Source organism: Palaemon carinicauda, chromosome 45 (assembly GCF_036898095.1).
Source record: "Palaemon carinicauda isolate YSFRI2023 chromosome 45, ASM3689809v2, whole genome shotgun sequence".
In the NCBI taxonomy this organism is placed as follows: Eukaryota; Metazoa; Arthropoda; class Malacostraca; order Decapoda; family Palaemonidae; genus Palaemon; species Palaemon carinicauda.
In genome coordinates, this window is record NC_090769.1 from 12,006,536 (window position 1) to 12,024,373 (window position 17,838).

General features: G+C 34.3%; 1 pseudogene; it reads right to left on the reverse strand.

Annotated features, from left to right (window-relative positions):
* LOC137634636 (homeotic protein distal-less-like) overlaps positions 1-14,251 on the reverse strand; it is an 84,813-nt pseudogene extending 70,562 nt beyond the window's left edge.
* Between the last annotated feature and the right edge of the window lie 3,587 nt (positions 14,252-17,838).

Consider the following 17,838-nt stretch of genomic DNA (forward strand, 5'->3'; position numbering starts at 1 on the left):
ACCAGTTACTGACCCTCTACTAATTTAGGCAGAAACTACGTAGATATTAATCAATTTGAACAACCTACATTATCAAGATTACACTAAGTTAATTTTTTTATTAATGAGCGTAAAGAAACATTTCACACAGAACAATTCATAGCTCACATTTAAATGTCTCTAAGCTTCCCAAATAAAATAACAAAACAAAGGCCAAGTCGTTCTGGGCACCGTAAAACAAAAGTCAGCCTTGAAACTTGTTTAGGGCTCTTTACACATAGGGGTTGTCTGTTCGGTATTTGAGCGTACCCGATGCAAGAAAGAAAGCCCCAAGAGCTCTTCATGGAAGTGTGAATCTCCTCGAGACTTTAGACTAAGCCATTGTACAGTTGGCTTCATTAATTCCGGTACACAGACATCTGGTTTGCTTCCTATATAATGTACCAGAATTTATGAAGCCAAGTGTACAGAGATCCAAGTAATATCGTCATTTCTTGTACAGTCAAATTCAATAGTCTGCCGACACTAGCTGATTATTGCTTCCCTAGTATAGAGTTCAGTAGGTTCAACTACGGACTATGGACTTTTAATTTTCATCACTTCTTATATCGTTTATTTATTTCCTTATTTCCTTTCCTCACTGGGCTATTTTTCCCTGTTGGAGCCCTTGGGCTTATGGCATCAAGCTTTTCCAACGAGGGTTGTAGCTTAGCTAGTAATAATAATAATAATAATAATAATAATAATAATAATAATAATAATAATAATACATACATACAAAATAAATGTTTCCACCATTTTGGAATCAATCCCACGAGAGGAAAACCATCTGTCAACATGGAAAAAAAAACTTTGATTTTAAAAGATATAAAAAAAGGAAACTTTCTCGAGAGTTGCAGCTGTTCAGGACACGAGAGAGAGAGAGAGAGAGAGAGAGAGAGAGAGAGAGAGAGAGAGAGAGAGAGAGACTCTGAAAGGTAGAAAAATAAACAAACAGTCGCATACCAGAATAACAATCTATATACCTTTGAACTCATCCCGACTAGTTGAGTCTTTTCTGTTTATTTGCAAATAATAACAATCCTCTTACGAATAATCTAACTCCCTTGCTTTTGAGTTTGGATTTTTACGCACGAGAGAGAGAGAGAGAGAGAGAGAGAGAGAGAGAGAGAGAGAGAGAGAGAGAGAGAGAGAGAGAAGGGGTTAGTGGAATTAATTAGGGTGTAATAGGATGTGGGCGAGTTGTGGGAATCGTGGCCGTCTGAATGGGAGATAATAGGCAAGCGAATAGTAGAAGGGGAGGGAGGGATTGTGAGCGAAACTAGAGTCAAATAGGAGAGAGAGAGAGAGAGAGAGAGAGAGAGAGAGAGAGAGAGAGAGAGAGAGAGAGAGAGAGAGTGAGTTCCTAATGCATAACTAAAATCATATTACAATATATTTACATAGTATTTTTTTTCTTTTTTATTTTCTTTTTGCGGATACAGTACACAACAATAGGCAAATCCAAAGATTTTCCAGCATTCAGGATATCCAAATGAAAAACTATATTATAACTGCCGTGTTTAATAAAAATACTAATGAAAAAAAGGTGAGGAAAAACATTGTCCGTGTCAAGATAAATTATGTTTCTGTTTAAGCTTCAAAGAAAAGTAAAATGCAAATGAAGAAGATCATAAGGCAGTAACAGAGCTCGCTTGACGCGTTTGCTGGTCTATGCATATCAGTATCTCATTCCATTGGAGTCTGACATCATTATTTCCATTGGTAGCGTCTGCCAATGTCTATAGACCTTGGCGTCTACTATTAATTTTCAACTTGAGCGTCGTAGAAACAAATCCTTTCAAGGTATTATGTATCTTTTTCATTGATCATGCTACAGAATGCGTAGAAATGTGATATTGTATGGCGTCTACTACTAATTTTCAGTTTAGCGTCGTAGAAAGAATTATCTATCGTTTTCATTGGTCATGCTACAGAATGCGTAGAAATGTGATATTTTATGGCATCTACTACTAAATTTCAATTTAGCGTCGTAGAAAGAATTATCTATCGTTTTCATTAATCATGCTACAGAAGGTGTAGAAATTTGATATTTAAATGTCTGTTTCTTATGCTAGTAATGTTTTTTAGAAGTATATCATCTTCGCTACCAGATATCTTTCTTTAAAATATAAAATATGTAAATTTTAATTTCAAAGCTACAGCCCACCCCTTGATACGTTCCAATATGTATATTTTCATCTGTGCCTTTTACAAGCAACAGAACTTTAACTTTCAATTTCTCTAGGTTATCCATTCTAAGCACATTCTAACAGAGAGAGAGAGAGAGAGAGAGAGAGAGAGAGAGAGAGAGAGAGAGAGAGAGAGAGAGAGAGAGAGAGAGAGAGAGAGAGAGACCTGAGTAGGAAAGAGCATATTACAAAATGATTAAATATTCAAGTCACATCAGGCGTACTCCCTGACAGGTCCAAGCAACGTAGTACATTGTGAAACCAGCAATTTGTACATAGATTAAATGAAGCCAAGCAAATGAAAGGCTCTTTTTATTGAGACTTTTACCTCGTATCCTAACTTGGAGAACCGAATGGTTTTCTCTAGAATTATTTTCAAGTATTGTATATGTTGTTTTCATATAATGAAATTAAATGTCCAGCAAAAAAAAAAAAAAAAAAAAAAAAAAAAAAAAAAAAAAACTGGATAAACTAAGACATTTCCACAAGTTGTTAATTGGAAATTACATTTTCCTAGGACCTAATACACCAAATAATTTATTTAAAGCTGCTTATATTATAATTATAGATGGACAATTTGAATAACATAATGGGTCCTTAGAGATTGGAAAAGAAGCAGGGAAAGGATGAGAAGACGATGGATTAACGAGCTAAGAAAATTTGCTGTTATAGACTGGCAGAGAAAGACCATGAATAGACAGGAGTAGAAGGATATGTCTGGGGCTTTGTCATGCAGTGAACTAGCTAAGAAAATTTGCGATTACAGACTGGCAGAGAAAGACCATAAAGAGACAGGAGTAGAAGGAGATGTCTGAGGCCTTTCTCCTGCAGTGGACTAGCTAAGAAAATTTGCGGTTACAGACTAGCAGAGAGAGACCGTAAACAGACAGGAGTAGAAGAATATGTCTGAGGCCTTTCTCCTGCAGTGGACTAAGAAAATATTCGGTTATAGACTGACAGAGAAATACCACAAACAGACAGGAGTAGAAGGATATGTCTGAGGCCTTTCTCCTGCAGTGGACTAGCTAAAAATATTGCTGTTAAAGACTGGCAGAAAGAGACCATAAACATACAGGAGTAGAAGGATATGTCTGAGGCTTTTGTCCTGCAGTTGACTACAGTAGCTACGGCTGATGATGAGGGTGATATTAGAATTATTGGTATTATAACTATTTTTAGTTATAAAATTCTTATCACAAAGACCGGTATATGCACAGAGCATTCAAAGTGCCAAATGAGTAACTCTGCGTTACTACTGTAGCTTCGGCTGATGATAATTATGATATTAGAATTATTAGTATTACCATAACTTTATTGGTTACAAAATTCTTGTCATTACAAAGACCGGGATATACGCAGAGCATTCAAAGTGCCAATGCGTAATTCCACGAAATCAATCACCGATTCGACCGGCAAACATTCACTTGAATGATGCATTCCGTGTGCTCACGAAAATGTTACGCCGAAAACGCGCGAGGTAGGAAATAAGGGTGACGAAGTGGTTCTCCTTTTCAGCGGTTTGCAGTCGGGACTGACTACCTATGCGTAATTTTTAAATAATTATTATTAAGCTTTCTTCAATGACAGGATCAGTGTTATTAATGGGTGTATATTTTGGCATTTTCGTAGAGAATAAGGTGAAATTAATTCATAAATTGAGTACTAGAGTTACGCATTGTCTTGAAATACTGCATTTCGCGAGGAAAGTGAAGGTTAAATTATTCACTGTAAATGATTCATGGGATAAATTACAGGGGATTGATAATACAGCACTTTCATTCGATGTATTATGTTTTGATATTGTTACTGTTTTTAGTATATTTTATTTAAATTGTTAATCATTTCTCACATCGTTTATTCATTTCCTTTTTCCTTCTCTCACTGGGCTATTTTTCCCTGTTGGAACCCTTTGGGCTTTTAGCATCTGGCTTTTCCAAATATCTAGGGTGCTAGCTTAGCTAGTAATAATAATAATAATAATAATAATAATAATAATAATAATAATAATAATAAATGTTTTTTAAACTCGACCAAATTCTTTCTTTCACTGTCCCACAACGAAAGAAACACTGAACTATTAAACAAAAGCAAAATACAACATAATATAAATCCGTGCTTCAATATAATTTCCGCTTAATTTACAAGTTTATTAAAATAAGACAACAAAATATCCCAACTGTAACTTATGCTTATTAGATAAAGCTGAATCACTTTGGTCTGAAGCCCTATTGCGCCAAAATGTGTCATCTTGGAAATACATGAAAAATTAAGTAAAGGAAATACTTTGCAGTGAAAAGTAACTAGATTGTCAGTGCACATGATATATGCAGAAAATACCCAGTAAAGCCTACATAGAATTGATTTGTAAGAATAGAAACATTTGAAATTTGCAAAATTAGGTCAGATTTTTAGATAAACAATTAAACTAATATTCATATTCTAATTATGAAACGTGAGTAAAAGTAACTTGATTTTCAGTGCACACCACATATGCAGAAAATACCCAGTAAAACCTACATAGAATTGATTTGTAAGAATAGAAACATTTGAAATTTGCAAAATTAGGTCAGTGAGAGGAATTGAACACGACAAATGCAAAAAATAATAAGTAAAGCCTACATAGAATTGATTTGCAGAAACATAGAAAATTATATGTAGAAATAGAAACATTTGAAATTTGCAAAGTTAGGTCAGTGAGAGGACTGCAAAGATTTTTAGATAAACAAATGAATTAATGTCCCTATTCTAATTATGAAACGTGAGTAAAAGTCTGTGTAATGATTTGTCAGTACAATGATATATGATTGCTTCTATGAGCAAGCGCACAGAGACTTGAAAAGCAATGACCTAGTGCAACTTGCACAACCAAACAATCAAGTCTTTTATCTTTCGTAATATTTCCATGTACCTTTAAGTGTTCCTCTGAGCGATTCCCGCAAAAAAAAAGAAAAAAAATCATAAAAAAAATATATTTTAAAACGAAAAAACAATAATTTTCTGAATCTTACAAAAATTTGCGATCCCATTGAATTCTTAAGAATTATAATTTCCCAAAATAAAACATATAAAATATTTTTCTGTTTCCCAAACTAATTGTTTAAAAAGTCCTTGAGGGTCATACTGAAACTTTCTAAATTTGTATTTGCTAACTTGAAAACGAAAGAATAATGGTTTTCTGAATCTTAAAAAAAAAATTGCGATCCCCTTGAATTCTTAAAAATTATCATTTCCCAAAATAAAACATATAAAATATTTTTCTGTTTCCCAAACTAACTGTTTAAAAAGTCCTTGAGGGTCATACTGAAACTTTCTAAATTTGTATTTGCTAACAGACCCCAAGAATTGTCTTCATAGTAAATTGTATAAAAGACACTAAATTAAACACAATGTCGTAGTAGATTAGTGGGATTCAAACAGATTACCTCGAAAATTTTGATTTACGAACTTTCCTAAAAAAAAAAAAAATAAGGAAAAAAAATTATTCGTCAAAGAAATTGGACGACTCCAAGAAAAACATTTTTAAGATTTGAGTGACCCACAATGAAAAAATAAAATAAAATAACTTTTCCTATTTCCTAAGAACAGAAAGATATTGAAAACGGATATTCCCTAGTATATCTTCATTAATTTTTTTGTAAAGCTATAAAAGTGTCATGAAATTTATTGATTCCTAGTACATTAGCACAAACATTTAGCTGTAACATTCATAAATAATAGTAAAAGATTCACACACAAAATTTCTTTCTCGTGTATATTATTGTTATTATTATTATTATTATTATTATTATTATTATTATTATTATTATTATTATTATTATTATTATCATTATTATTGCTAAGCTACAACCCTAGTTGGAAAAGCAGGATACTATAAGACCAGTGCCCCCAACAGGGAAAATAGCCCTGTGAGAAAAGGAAACAAGGAAAAATAAGATATTTTAAGAGCGGTCACAACATTAAGATAAATAAGAGTTATAAAAAAAAATACATCCCATCATACTTAATTGAAAAGCTTATGCTATAAAACTACCTGATCAGATAAATGTTTGAGAATCACCTAACTTGCCTGAGGACAGTTTTATGGTTGTAAAAATATTTACGGAGGATTTACTAAGGAATATTCATTCTTAGTCTCTTTTTCTGTTGTTAAGGAATGAGAAATGTCTATATGAAATTCACTAACGGGTTGTTGTTATTCAAACACTAACAACACACGCGTTCGTATATATATACAGTATATATATATATATATATATATATATATATATATATATACATATATATATATACATATATATATACATATATATATATATATATATATATATATATATATACATACATACATATATATATACATACATATATATATACATACATATATATATACACACATATATATACATATATATATACACATTTTATATATATATATATATATATATATATATATATATATATATATATATATATATATATATAGTCATAATTAATGCGTGTGTTTTAACAATTTTGATTCAAGCAGAAAATTATCACACTACTTACTAGTTGCAAGTATGAAGGGATTGTGTTTATAATTTCACTTGATTTTATAGTTCTTTGCATAGTTACCGTTTGATGAAACGAAAATATAAACATCTTTATGAAGCCATTTGTGGAATCACTCAAAATTTGTATATACAGTAGATATATGTCTACGCACTGAAAAAAATATCATGAACGTATTCCGTAAAAAAATAATTTACTTGTTAAATTAGTTGCAACTGAATAATGATATAAACTTCCTTATGGGGCCATATACGTATGTATACTGCACAGAAAACAATGGCTTGAGAGCATTCTGCAATAAAGAAAAAAATTCTTCTTAAATGTTTTGCATATTTAAAAAAACTCCAAATCATCATATACAATATACGTATGTACACGGCACAGAAAACAATGTCATGAGAGCATTCTACAATAAAGAAAAAAATTCTTCTTAAATGTTTTGCATATTTAAAAAACTTCAAATTATTATATACAATATACGTATGTACACGGTACAGAAAAATGTCATGAGAACATTCTGCAAATAAAAAAAAAAAATCTTAAATTTTTTGCAACCCGATCATATGCGATGCAAGTTTTTTTTTTTTCTTATTAAGTAAATTTACATAGTATATACAGCAAGTATCTATATACACTGATATGACACTTTTACAATATATATTTTACAATATTTTTAATACTTAATACAAAAAAAAAACATTGACTCTCATTGCTTTAAACTACAAAGTACTCTAAAGTTTTTACCTCTAATGACACAGTATGCTTGTTAAATATTTTCAACATATTGACGGGTAAAATGTTTCTCTATATCGTATGATTGGACTTGAACACGAGCGTCGTTAAACGCTAACTAACCCAACGGAGACTCGAGAGCAGTTTTGTAAAACGATCCTATTGTGAGTCTCGCTCAAAACAAAACATGAAACGAAGACACGTGTTTCTCTTAGCGTTCATTCTTCGAGATCTCGGAACGACCAAGACTGTTTTCCTCGAACTGCTTGGTAGATTATAACAACTCCCAGGTCACAGTTGCATCACGTGATTTATATAACAAGTTTTTATGAATCTTTACTGCTGGATAATGAAATAATTCGTTGCCTACCCGCTTGAGAGAGAGAGAGAGAGAGAGAGAGAGAGAGAGAGAGAGAGAGAGAGAGACTGTCGCAGTCTTCAAATTTGGTCAATCATCTTCAGCAAACAGAGAAAAGTGGCATTGCGTGTTTTTCCATTTCTCTGGTATAAATAAGAAATAAGATAATAAACATAATATGGAGTGATTTTCTGAATGTTCCTATATTTAATGTTTATCCTTTAAAAATTCAGATCAGGAGAGATGGCCAAACATGGAATTTCGTTCCTAATATGACTATGTTTATGTGGCTGTAATGACTTGATAAACATTTAAGAGATACAATTTCGATAAGGTTCAAGCGATAAACTATTAATGATGTCAGTATTTACTGAAAGAGCCAATTAATACAATCTTGTATTATATAAAGGAATTTCTCTTTGTATCCTATATGCAAAACTCAAGCGATAAACCATCAAGCATATTAGTATTTACAACTGAAAGAGCCAATTAATACAATCTTGTATTATATAAAGGAATTTCTCTCTTTTTATCCTCTATGCAAAACTCAAGCGATAAACCATTAAGAATATCAGTATTTACAACTGAAAAAGTCAATTAATACATTAATCTTGCATTATATAAAGGAATTCATCTTTGTATCTTCTATGCAAAACTCAAGAATGATATCAGTATTTTCAACTGAAAGAGCCAATTAATACATTAATCTTGCATTATATAAAGGAATTTATCTATGTATCTTCTATGCCAAACTTAAGAACGATATCAGTATTTACAACTGAAAGAGCCAATTAATACATATAATCTTGCATTATATAAAGGAATTTATCTTTGTATCTTCTATGCAAAACTCAAGAATGATATCAGTATTTTCAACTGAAAGAGTCAATTAATACATTAATCTCGCATTATATAAAGGAATTTCTCTTTGTATCCTCTATGCAAAACTCAAGAATGATATCATTAATTTCAACCGAAAGAGCCAATACATTAATATTGCATTATATAAAGGAATTTAGCTGTGTATCCTCTATGCAAAACTCAAGAACGATATCAATATTTACAACTGAAAGAGCCAATTAATACACTAATCTCGCATTATATAAAGGAATTTATCTTTGTATCCTCTATGCAAAAGTCAGAACTCCACCGATAGATATCACCCTCCCAATATCCTTTTTCCCGCCTAACGACAAAAGGAAGAAGATCTCTTTAACAACTTAAGTCCGGCGCAAATCACATGAATCGGCCGTCCCCAAATTCCCGACATTATCCTAATGAAGATGACCGGAGAGCGAAGCAGTCCAAGATTTACGATGCCTTCCCATCGCTTGAGAATCCACACACACACACGTCATTTTTGTCCCGCAGCCTTTTTGAGTTTTTATCTCCCGGGGGGAAAGGGGGGTGGGGGGTTGATTGTTTTGCTCTAGTGGCTTTTACAGCCGACTCGTCTTTTTCTAAAAACAGGTAGGATGCACTCCTTGTGTTTTACTGGGAGCTCGTGCAATGACCAGGCGCTCCCGTTAGAGTTTTCCCCAGTTTACAGTTCTCGCAACATTCGCCAGCGTGTGCAATCGCGACCGATAAAACTGGAGAGAGACAGGGATTTTGGTGTGTTTTTGCGAGCGAGAAGTTCGCAATAGTAGCTATTCTGGGTGAAAATTCTACGGGGAATGTATGGCAGAAATGACAACATAAGGGGAAATAAATGAGTTTCATTCAAGGGGGGAAAACGAGTAATGAAACTCATTATTCTCGATTTTGTAATGAATATAAAAAAATGAGATTGTTTAGATTCGTTAGAATATTTATTTGTTACTTCATAGACAAGAATTTGGTGATGAAAGCAGAGAACATTTGATTTTAGAAGTAATTGCACATTACATAAGCAAAATTAGTACAGTTCAAATAGTCAATTCTATCATCACAAATATAAAATTCAGCAAAGCCTATTTTATGCGAAAATCTCGGATCTTCCTCTTTTTACTTGAAGCTTTCATTTAATGACAAATAAAAACACATCTTTAAACTGTAAAATCTAAGAAATAAGCCTTTAGCCAAGACCCCATCAATAAGATATTACAAGGACTCCTTCACACCTTATCAGGAATCATCGTAATGAGCAATGTAGGAAATCATTTGAATATTTATTCGAGACTTAATCTCCTACGATCTCGATACATATAAAATCAAAGACATATGATTGATTAAAATTTGGTAGCGTATTATGCTAATCAATGTCAAAAAATGAAATCTATTTCATTTCTTAACCAGTCGAGTCAAAGAAAATTTTCACGCATTTCAAAAAAAGAAAAGAAAAAAAAAAAGGCAAATTTTCATTCTAGAACCACATCGTATCACCACATTGATTCTGAAAAATTATGCCCAATTAAAACTGCTAATCTTGACCATTCTTTTTAGCAATCCTTCGTCTCTAAAATAGCTTTATTTAAATAATCTTTTAAATGACATTACATGACCCATGTTTCAACAATGATATAGGTCTCGAAGTTGGGAAGACAAATAAGAAAATTAAACACTGACAAACTGTAAAATAGATATTGCGGATTTTTCTTTGAATGTTAGCAAATGGAATAAGATATTTGTCTCGTCAGGAAATATATAATAGTATACGATCTCTTGCTCAGCAGACAGTTTGTTTTGTATACCAAGTAGCTCAATTTCTAACCATTGAAGCAATAGCTTTAGTTCCTAGAACTAGTTAGAGAATGTCTCGCCAAAATCCTTTACTGTAAATAGAATCACATTAAGTCCTAATGTGTTGAACTCCTCAAATGTATATATACTCACACACACACACACACATATATATATATATATATATATATATATATATATATATATATATATATATATATATATGTGTGTGTATATATATATATATATATATATATATATATATATATATATATATATATATATATGTATGTATATATATCGCAAATCCATTCTTCATAAAGAAAAAAAAGTGACCGGCAATAAATATAAATATTTTCTTTATTGAACAGAGGAAAGGATAAATCCAACGCAAAATCATAGTATAATAACAAATCTCCAATTAATGTTTTTTCTCTCCAGCTAAAAAAAAAAAAAACGAAGCTCTTAATCTATAATTCAAAATAAACCCAATCATAAATATCGAAAACTCCCCTGGATAGTAATACTCTCTAAGAAAGTCTTCAAGTATAATCTAACTAAATTGTTCCGAACTCAAGTGGCCCAGTGCGTGTAAAACCAGGCTTTGAAGCGCAATAAGTATACATTGATGACTATGAAAAACGTAGAAGGATTCGGGAGGAAGGATAGGGGGAGGGGGATAGGTAGGACACTTAAGTGGTGATGGTTTGTCTTCTTAAATACACACTTTATTCAACTCCACCTTTCATTCAAATAGCCGGTCTAAGTTAAGGCCAACTTTTTATAAAGTCAATTACAAGGCAGGACTGTTCAATAATTCCTCTCAGCAACTACAAATTATAGCGCTTAAGCAAATTGGATTAGCATTTGTAGCTCTAAACGGATTTTATTTCTTGCACTGAGCGTGTATACATACATACATACCATATATACTTTAATTTCACACAAAAATACATAAAAACCTTCAGTAAACAGTACATAGTCATACACACAGAAATACCCTACGCGGATTTTATTTCTTGCACTAAGCGTGTATACATACATAAATACATACAGAAATACCATATACTCTTTAATTACCCACAAAAATACATAAAAACCTTCAGTAAAAATTACATAAAGGTCATACATACAGAAATACCCTTCGCGGATTTTATTTCTGGCACTGAGCGTGTATACATACATACATATCATATATTCTTTAATTACACATAAAAACCTTCAGTAAATATTACATAAAGGTCATACATACAGAAATACTATGTATGCTTTAATTACACACAAAAATAAATAAAACCCTTCAGTAGCAATTACATAGTCATACATACAGAAATACCATATATGCTTTAGAAATTACATAGTCATACATACAGAAATACCATATATGCTTTAGAAATTACATAGTCATACATACAGAAATACCATATATGCTTTAGAAATTACAAAGTCATACATACAGAAATACCATGAATGCTTTAGAAATTACATAGTCATACATACAGAAATGCCATTTATGCTTTAGAAATTAGTCATACATACAGAAATACCATACATGCTTTAGAAATTACAGTCATACATACAGAAATACCATATATGCTTTAGAAATTACATAGTCATACATACAGAAATACCACATACACTTTAATTACACACAAAAAATCCATTAACAACCTTTAATAACATTACATAAGGGACATAAAAGGTCAAAGTAGGGTCAACATTTAAGTGTGTTTCGGAAAAGGGAATGACACAATGCGGGACTTCATGTCGATAAAGATCAATTATTAACATATGTTTGCATTATCGGGTGACAATGAACGGCACCACTTGTTATCTATTCATTCAGCGTGGGTAGTATAAAAAAGTGAATTTATATATATATATATATATATATATATATATATATATATATATATATATATATATATATATATATGAATGAATATGTGTATATATACATATTTTATAAATATACAGTATACATACTCGTGTATATATATATATATCTATATCTATATATATATATATATATATATATATATATATATATATATATATATATATATATGTGTGTGTGTGTGTGTGTGTGTATAGGGATGTGTATATATATACATATTTTATACATATACAGTATACATACACACGTGTGTGTATATATATATATATATATATATATATATATATATATATATAGTATATACAATGTGTTTGTGTATTTTTATATAAACTCAATCTCTTAAGAACAGTAAATAGCCTATTTATACATGAATATCTCAGTTCGAAGAGATGGGTTAACGAAAACCCATTTTCTTTTTTATGAACTCATTGAATGATTCAGATATATTGATAGTACAGTCTACTGTGTAGTTTATATAATTTAATCCTGTTAAATCGTACGTTAAAAACCCCGAGGTCAAACTAGGCTAAACCTTATTCCCTTTGAGCAAATAATTAAGAAATAAAGCATTACTGATTTAAAAAACAAAGGCTACTAATTTAATAATGATATTACGATGACTACATGGAATATAATTAGATTTAAGCCTCTAGAAGACATGCAGTTTAAGACATTTATTTTGGTCAATTACCTCTTATCAGTATTATCTCCAACTTTGCATCTAATCTAGCAGTCTGTACACTGATCTAAACTGGGACTAAAACTGGCGCTAAAAACGCGAAAGGATGAAAATTCAGAGGAAATGGGTTAACGTTTTGTCTGTAAATCCTTACTAGAATTCCTATTTTTTTTTTTTTCACCGAATGATATAAATTTTTTTTACGTCAATTTGTTGCGATACTGTGCTTAGTAGAATGAAATAACTCTTTCTGTTAATTTACAGATTTATGTAACCCATTTTCCCTTGACTTCATCCTGGCCAAAGCTACGGGAAACCTGTGGGAAATTTCCCCCAAACTTAGATCCAGCGATGCAAGGCATTTTACGAAGCATCATAAAACTAATAGATTTACATATGAACAAATATTTGGGTACACTTACGATGACATATATTGTACTGACCGTCAACGGAAGGCGAAGGGCACTGCGGGGATAGGTAAGACCCCATGGGATACCCGGGATAGGAGCTCTGGGGGGGATACATGGGCGGAAAGCTGTAACCCGGGGGATTGTAGCCCGGCGTGGGCGGCTGTTGGTAGCCTAGAGGTTGGGCGTAGGGCGGCGTGTGTGCCATGCTCGTCAGGCCTTGCTGCGGTAGGTCCATGTACTTCGAAGCCAGGTCTTGGTCCGGCATGGTGGCGGTGTCCACGGAAGCCAGCTTGGAGGCAAAGGCGTTTTCCGTCGCGGCACGCGGGGGGTTTTGAAAAAAATGTCAAGGAGGAACAGTGCTACTCCTCGAAGGGATAGTAGCAACGGGGGCGCACAAGGGTGCGGGCGGGGGGGTTGGGGTAGGGGATTACACGGAACACACGCTATCAGTCACAAAACAGTTCCAAGCACAAGAGAGGCCAACGGCAAAACTACAGTAAGGGCTGGGCCAGGAGAGCCTCGCCAACACTCCAGAATACACTCTACAGTAGTTAACTTCACTGCAGAGCAGACACTTGTGTGTGCGTCCAATTCCCCAAGGTAACAACTATCAAGCCTGGAGCCATAACCACGCCCCCTACGACAACAACGCCACCTGATTGGTGGAAGAGGCCCGCGGGAGCTCGTTGCGGCGCCTGACGTCACCGCACCCTGGAACGCTAACAACCAATCGTGGAGACGTGTCATCGATTTAGCCCGCCCCATTCCAGGCCAAGCTCCTGGGAGTCATGCAACGGCTGCTGGATAGCTTGACAGGTAGACTTCTGACAAGAAATAGAACATACAAGTTATAACTTAGCTTTGCTGCAATTACACACACACACAAACTCAGACTAGTCATATGTATATTGAATATAGCTCATAATTATGAAAGAAAATAAAGCCAGGTGAATTTCTTTAATATTTCTTGCACATAATTGAATTGGTCTCAATTTTACTTTATATATATATATATATATATATATATATATATATATATATATATATATATATATGTGTGTGTGTGTGTGTGTGTGTGTGTGTGTATATATATATATATATATATATATGTGTGTGTGTGTGTGTATATATATATATATATATATATATATATATATATATATATATATGTATATATATATATATATATATGTATATATATGTATACTGTATATACAGTATGTGTATATGTAAGTGATATTGGCACAGATGACAAATCAGTGGTTGAGTCAATTTTCTACAAAAAGTCGGTCTTTTCACATTTCCCTTCCATATTTCAGTTTACTCATACAACCTGAATCTTTTGCCATTGTCAAAGTCACAAACAGATTTTATAGACGCACTGAATGCATAAACTTAATATACTCTATATAAAATAGACCCCATAAACATACATATAAGCATGCAAACATATATAGATACATAATAACTTTCACATTTCTACATACAGACACACAATATTTATATATATATATATATATATATATATATATATATATATATATATATATATATATATATATATGTGTGTGTGTGTGCGTGTGTTTGTGTGTATATATGTATATATGTATATATATATATATATATATATATATATATTATATATGTATATACATATATATGTATCTATATGTGTATACACACACTATGTTGACATGTATACATGTCTTCATTTTCTAGTTGTTTTGGTGAGACCATATCCAAATAAAATCACAGCAAAATAGAATCTACCTTTTTTTATAGAGAGAGAGAGAGAGAGAGAGAGAGAGAGAGAGAGAGAGAGAGACTTACCTTGTTGCCTTATTCTATGTTTGGGTTCCCCCAGGTCCCTCAGTGTGAGGCACCTCGTATATCCACGAGAGAGAGAGAGAGAGAGAGAGAGAGAGAGAGAGAGAGAGAGAGAGAGAGAGAGAGAGAGAGAGAGAGCATGCCAAGTGAAATTCCGAAGAAAGAGTAATTTGGCGAGGACGCATCTCTCTTGACTCACAAGCCTTATTGTTTATGTTCGAACTTTCAAGAAGTCTCCAAGATCCGAAGGAAATTACGCCAATTCTTTAAAATCTGAAAAAAAAAAAAAATGGGAAAAGGTGAATTTATTGTGTAAAGGAGGATTTTGGGGAACTCAAAATGCGTGTTGGTGGATTCTGCTGAATCAGCTTGTTTATAGGTGGGTCCTGGCGACCTCAGATTTTGTATAGGGGGGTCCTGGCGAACTGAAATTGTGTATAGGTGAGTCCTGGCGAGTTTATAGGTGGGTCCTGGCGAACTCATATTTTGTATAGGTGGGTCCTGGCGAACTGAAATTGTGTATAGGTGAGTCCTGGCGAGTGTATAGGTGGGTCCTGGCGAACTCATATTTTGTATAGGTGGGTCCTGGCGAACTGAAATTGTGTATAGGTGAGTCCTGGCGAGTTTATAGGTGGGTCCTGGCGAACTCATATTTTGTATAGGTGGGTCCTGGCGAACTGAAATTGTGTATAGGTGAGTCCTGGCGAGTTTATAGGTGGGTCCTGGCGAACTCATATTTTGTATAGGTGGGTCCTGGCGAACTCAGATTTTGTATAGGGGGGACCTGGCGAACCCAGATTGCGTATAGGTGGGTCCTGGTGATCTCAGATTTTGTATAGGTTTGTCCTGGTGAACTCAGATTTTGTATAGGTTGGTCCTGGCAAACTGAAATTGTGTATAGGTGAGTCCTGGCAAACTCAGATTTTGTATAGGTTGGTCCTGGCGAACTTATATTTTGCATAGGTCGGTCCTGGTGAACTCAGATTGTGTATAGGTGGGTCCTGGTGAACTCAGAATGTGTTTAGGTGGGTCCTGGCGAACTCAGATTGTTTATAGGTGGGTCCTGGCGAACTCATATTTTGTATAGGTGGGTCCTGGCGAACTCAGATTGTGTATAGGTGGGTCCTGGCGAACCCAGATTGTATATAGGTGGGTCCTGGCAAACTCATATTTTGTATAGATGGGTCCTGGCGAACTCAGATTTTGTATATGTGGGTCCCGATGAACTCAGAATGTGTATATGTGGGTCCCGATGAACTCAGATTGTGTATAGGTGGGTCTTGGCAAACTCATATTTTGTGTAGGTGGGTCTTGGCAAACTCAGATTTTGTATAGGTGAGTCCTGGCGAACCCAGATTGTGTATACGTGGTCGTGGTGAACTCAGATTGTGTATAGGTGGGTCTTGGCGAACTCAGATTGTGGTTAGGTGGGTCCCGGCGAACTCAGAATGTGCTTAGGTGGGTCCTGGCGAACTCAGATTGTTTAAAGGTGGGTCCTGGCGAACTCGGATTGTGTTTAGGTGGGTCCTGGCGAACTCAGATTGTTTAAAGGTGGGTCCTGGCGAACTCGGATTGTGTATAGGTGGGTCTTGGCGAACTCAGATTGTGTTTAGGTGGGTCCTGGCGAACTCAGAATGTGTTTAGGTGGGTCCTGTTGAACTCAGATTGTTTATAGGTGGGTCCTGGCGAACTCAGATTGTTTATAGGTGGGTCCTGGCGAACTCAGATTGTTTATAGGTGGGTCATGGTGAACTCAGAATGTGTATAGGTAGGTCCTGGCGACCTCAGATTGTGTATAGGTGGGTTCTTGTGAGCTTCTTGTGTATAAATGAGTCATAGTGAACTAAGATTGCGTATAGGTTGGGTCTGGCGAACTCAAAGTGTGCATAGGTGGGTCCTGGCAAATTCAAATTGTATATAGGTGGGTCTTGGTACTCAATGTGTATAGGTGGATTCAAGTGAATTCACAGTGTGTATAGATGTGTTCAAGTGAACTTAGTAAGCATCGGTGGGTCTTAGTTATCTCAGAGAGTGCCTAGATCAGTCCTGTGAACTTGGTAAGCATAGATGGGTCATAGTGATCTCAGAGAGTGCATAGGTGGATCCTAATGAGATCTGAGAATGCATAGGTCAGTTCTGGTGAACACAGTAAGCATAGATGGGTCATAGTGAGCTCAGAGAGTGCATAGGTCAGTTCTAGTGAACTTAGTAAGCCTAGATGGGTCATAGTGAGCTCAGAGAGTGCAAAGGTGGATCCTAATGAGCTCAGAGAGTGCATAGGTCAGTTCTGGTGAACTTGGTAAGCATTGATGGGTCATAGTGAGCTCAGAGAGTGCATAGGTGGATCCTAATGAGCTCAGAGAGTGCCTAGGTCAGTTCTGGTGAACTCAGTAAGCCTAGATGGGTCATAGTGAGCTCAGAGAGTGCAAAGGTGGATCCTAATGAGCTCAGAGAGTGCATAGGTCAGTTCTGGTGAACTTGGTAAGCATTGATGGGTCATAGTGAGCTCAGAGAGT